General features: G+C 34.3%; 1 long non-coding RNA gene across 3 annotated transcripts; it reads right to left on the reverse strand.

Annotated features, from left to right (window-relative positions):
- Positions 1–1,198: 1,198 nt before the first annotated feature.
- LOC123322172 lies at positions 1,199–4,824 on the reverse strand. Of its 3 annotated transcripts, none has more exons than XR_006539062.1 (5): positions 4,498–4,824; positions 4,193–4,446; positions 3,395–3,618; positions 3,034–3,153; positions 1,199–2,562 (listed from the first exon to the last, which is right to left on the reverse strand). It is a non-coding gene; the product is annotated as an uncharacterized LOC123322172 (long non-coding RNA). The 3 variants fall into 3 exon arrangements; XR_006539060.1 differs by having other exon boundaries at positions 4,193–4,389; positions 4,498–4,795; XR_006539061.1 differs by having other exon boundaries at positions 4,193–4,384; positions 4,498–4,793.
- Positions 4,825–5,430: the final 606 nt, after the last annotated feature.

Genomic DNA, 5,430 nt, shown 5'->3' on the forward strand with positions numbered 1-5,430 from the left:
TCACCATACTTGAAAACACCCACGTGAAGTGAGAGTCAAAAAAAAACAAAAATTCCTTAATAAAATTTCCATACATCTGCCCACGAAATCCCACTGAATTCCGACGAACTGGGAAATTTCTGGAAAAAACGAGGAAATAATTTGATTTGAGCCTATTTGGAATACTCCACCTGAAGTGAAAGCAAAAAAAAAAATCATCAGAGTAAAAATTTCCTTCATAAAATTCCCATGCATCTGCCCATGAAATGCCAGCGAAATCCTATGGGGTCAGAATTAGTAGGCGATTTAGCCGTTAGTTCAGCACTTTGCCGCAAAATTCGGTAAAAATGAACTGAAAATGTGGCGCTGCCGTCGCTCTCTCGGAGCCGGTCGAAATCGGGACTGAATATACGGGGGCAACCAAAAAAGTATTTCGACCTTAATTTATACGGGGTCGTCCAAAAAGTATTTTTCCAAATTTATACGGGGGCAAGCAAAAAATAATTTCGTTCAGAATATACGGGGGCCGTTCGAAAAGTAATCCAACCAAACCGACCACATGACGCATCGAAACAAACATGGCGGAAAATTATTTTCTTCATTTTAAAATTTTTCTGTCAGGAAGACGTGCGCAACGTAAGCGCAGAAGTCGACTATTCCACTCTTATGGTCAAAGCCATAGAGTGAATTCGACCAAGAAGTCGAAGTCTGCGTTCCCTATGACAGCTACGGAGTAGCCATCTTAGAGGACTTACCGCTTACAACTTACCACCGCTCCAGATCCGTCCATGGCCGCGCACGGGGCCCAAGTGAAACTACTACTGAAAAGTGCTATACTTAAAGGCTGGAGGAGTCGGACAGTGAGTATTATGTAGAAGGGTGGCGCCACCTATCAGGTGTTTATTGAACTAAACTAGGTGGGTAGCAAAATTGAAGAGGAATCTGCACGGCTACAATAGAATTTTCATTGTCAGATCGTAGATGGCGCGCCTATCTACATATCGCTGCTACACTGGAATTCTTATTTCAGGATTGAATTAGATTTTTCCTTCTGTACCTTTCCAATTCAGTACTAAATAACCCAAATTACAAGTTTTCTTGAAATATTTATTCTGTACCTTCACAGGGTTAATTCAGAGTTATTGATTGTATACTTACAAAGTACTGAACCAGTGGAAGACTTAACTGAGTTTGCTTCTTCTGATTGAAAATACTCTTCAGACATAGAAATCACCTTTATTCATTGATCGGAAGTAACATATAATTTAAGTATTTGAGCATATAATTATTCTATTCAGTAACTAAATTAATAGCGCCTTAATATGGAATCAATTATTGATACATCGATCGATTAAATTTGAAATCAGTAACCTCTGGACGCTATTGAAGGAAGATTAGAAACTGTATGATTGCTCATTGAAGGTATTCGGTTATCAATTATTGATAAAATATTTGAATCGTTTGAATAATGAAGGTTTGCCTATAAAAACAAGTTGTTTCATTTTTGAATATTGCACTTCACATTTGAAAATACTTCAGTGGATGAAAATACAGTCATATTTTCCAAATAATCAATTGTGAGTTTACATTGATGGCGTGACAAAGAGACTATGTCGGTTTCTCTTCATAAACTGTAGGAATGCCAAAGTCCTGACATTTTAGGCAGTTAGAATGACTCATTTCAAATGGAAATAACAAAATTTTTACTCATTTCCTTGAACTATTCTCTCTATTGCATCTTCCATCCACAAACCATAATTTCATACTACATAACAGGACTTAACTTTCTATTGAAGTGCTCTTGGAAGGAAATGATCACAACAAAATCATAGCTGGATCCTTTTAGATCTTTCATCTAAGATTATGACTTGAAAATATACGCAGATACAGATGAATATAAAAAAAATATCAATACTGTTCTCCCAGAATTTCATGATGGTACAACAGAGACAAAAATTTTCCCAGATGAAAGAACATGAATAAAATCTAGTATACTCACAGGTATGAAAATGAACTTATACATTTAAAAATTGAGGTTAATAATGCTGGTGATCGATAGCAAATAGCTACTATAACTATTCTCATAGACTCTCTCATTTATAAATACTTCTCTACTGGTTTCTGGATCCATGTTACACTTCATTTTAAATGTACGCTCCAAATTTTTGTTGAGTTCAAAGAATTCTTCATCGAATAACATTTTTCTGTCAATGATTCCGATTTAGTTTTTTGTTCTAAGGCACAGTGATTCCGTGGTGCCAGGGAAAAGGGAGTCAAGTCCATTTTTGATCAAAATGGATGTATATATCAAAACCTTGCTTATGGGCTGAACAAGATAATTAATATATAGGAAATAAGCATCAGTTACCCATGCCCAGAGGAGGTATCTTTAAATATCTTCTATAGAATGTTCCATTAGAGACAAGTTAACTTATCTCATTCTTAAGTATTAATTTATCTCAGGTTTTACTTCTATGTGTGATCCTTTTTTCTCTTTGAATCACTTAGGTCCATAACTTTACAAGGTGTTTAGCCTCCTGATATATAGCATGAGCTATTTTCACTCCACCCCAAACACAGCATCTGGAAGAAGACATTAACTATTTATTCATAAGAAGTAACACAAACATAAATAAACAGAAAAATGGAACATCCTGTAAAGGACATTTAATAAAAATAAATGTTCAATGAAAATGATTCATTTTTGCTCTTAATTGATGAAAATATTTTTATAGTTATTAGAGTAATATTAATGAAATGCTTTCCATTTCAATTAAGAAATTCAATGTTTGATTTTGAGATTTCTCAAAGAAAAAGTATTCAATATGTATTTTGTATACAGATAAAAGGGAAGCAAATGGACTTTTGCAATTAGGTGGGGTTCGCAAGTTGAAGAAGTTCCCACAGATCAGGTAATACTCAAATCACTTATCGTAAAACCAATTGGACAATCTTTTGGAGATATTGAATGATATCCCCAATCTCCAAATGTCTTACAAGACAGATGTCAGAGGAAAGTTATGATTCAACAATGATATAATAACAGCATCTTACCTTAGCTTGAACTTTTTCTCCATTAATTGGCTTGAGTCTCTCCAAACCCCGAAAATCCTAATGCTATTCAATAAACCGCGATGACAAAGATTGCTAGGCATTCCTCATAAGTTCCAGTTGCTAGAATTCACACCAATTACTTTATAAAGTGGCACAGTAAGATGCAACTTATTACAAAGATGAGTTAATCATATGGCAAAATTAATACTACTTTAGAGGATGGGAAATCCCAACACCAAAAATGAATTGTGACAATGAGAACCTTAAAAAAAAAGGATTTTACAAGGCCGCAGGTTTGAAAGTACACATTCAGTACTAAAGTGGTTCTTACAAACAGAATACATGATAAGTTGGTACAAACCTTTCATTTAACGTTTTGAAGGAATCAGAGCAAAAACTTTGTTTCTTCGTTCTTTTGATCTAACGAGTCTTCAAATATAGGTCTGCTTCACTTAAATGTTATCACAGTTGTCAACCTTCGCTGGTAGGCTATAGCTTAATTTTCAGATCCTTCACAATTTGTTGGACGAATTTGTTTTCAGAATACCTGATGATGGCAAGTTCCTTGCAGAAATGGGTCGTATCCTGTACAGAAATAAATCATATTAAGTGGAGCAGAGAGCATTTGAAGATTTGTTATATAACTATACATCTCCAATATACTGCAGTACAATGTTGATTATTTTCTGAACTAATATGGGAATAAGGGTATTCGAAAAACCAATCTGTTCGGATAATCCAATTGAACATTTATTATTCTCCAGAATAATGAAGAAAAATGTAATCACGTTGGTGAGCAGGATACACTGTTACTAACAGAAGCAGGTTCCAAAAGTCTGTTTATTGAAATACATATGCCTTACAAGCAGGCAAATAATAGGCTTTTTTCAGGAAAGTTATCCATGAAATTGCTTCAAACATACCGATCGTTGCAAGATTAAGGTATTTTTATTAATTTCTTTCTAGGTACACTAGCAATACGAACTTTGCTTACGATAATGAAAAATTTTCCTCACATGCTAGCTGTTCGGTTACACTGTTTATAGGATAATCTATTCTCTACTGTACTTAAATGAATAACCTCTACCAATAAAAGGAAATGTGTGAATGATAAAGAAGACTAATTATATAGTGAGAAACGTTTCCTTATGTTACTTACCTTCATCTTTTCAAACTAATCTGCAGTTATAATCCAGCTATAGTATATGTGAGACACTTGAAAATTCAGTAGAAATTCCAAGCAGTTCCGTTCCGAGTATGGTTTTGTTGAGAGACTTCAGATTCATCGACCATCCCTATGCATTTTTTGGGAATGTGTGGTTATCGGTTATCACCATTGTAAGGAGAAGCCCTGCCCTTTGAAAAAACAGATTAGATTTCTCTTCAATTTAGGATATTAGGGCTCCATTTGGTCTGAATATGAAAAGGAATTAAGTAAAATTCAGTTTAAAATATGTAATTCACCTGTTGATCCAGTTGCTTCTCCTCTGAACCCCCTTTTGAAGCGTTGAGCTCCTTCGAATTCTGTGAAAAGGATCTTTGTGTTCGTTTTTTTCTTGTGGACACATCTCTACGGACAAAATACAATTTTACAACACAAGCTTCCAGAAAAATGCTGGTTTTTGGTCTGAATTATTAGAACCTAGAACATAAACTAACCGCCATTGTGGTGAAATATGGAATGTAGTTCGAAATGACTCCGACAGGTGGCTACGCATCTTATTCCACGATATTGGATTTGTGAATTTCGAAAAACCAAATCGAATTTTTTGTCTTTATATGTATTATGCATGAATTTCTCTTCGAAAATAACTACTGAATCTACCTGTTTTCAAAATTTCGAACTGAAGCTGATTTTTCATGTTGTGCAATACTTCGAAAGTAAGTGAATAAACCTCACAACTGCGTCACGAATGTTTATAAGGGCTCCAAAGATTCCGAGGCACCATTTGAAAATTTGAAATTTTAGTTCACAATTTGCCCACGAGAGGGCCAGAGACCCTTTCTCTATAATAATAATTTTCATATTTTCCATCTCTAAAATTAATAATTATCATTTATTTATAATAAATTCCAACAATTGTTTGAAAGACCGATGTAACGTTCATCAGACGACAAATTAAAAAGCTTTCTCATACAGAAATTTCTGGATTAATTATATAAATTCTCATCAACATCTTGAAAATCCGAAATGTTCCATAATATCGTGATTTCGCTGAATATTTCAATTACAAAATATTTGTGTACAAGAAAATCGTAAGAATCTACACAGTTTTTCCAGGATATTTTAAAGAATATTGGTCACTCTCATGAATCTTTCTCAGAAACGATAAGCAACCTTTTAATCTACATCTTGAAAACTAAAAAAGCTCCATAGTTTCGTTTTTGTGCGGATAT

The sequence above is a fragment of the Coccinella septempunctata genome, chromosome X (assembly GCF_907165205.1).
Source record: "Coccinella septempunctata chromosome X, icCocSept1.1, whole genome shotgun sequence".
Lineage (NCBI taxonomy): Eukaryota > Metazoa > Arthropoda > Insecta > Coleoptera > Coccinellidae > Coccinella > Coccinella septempunctata.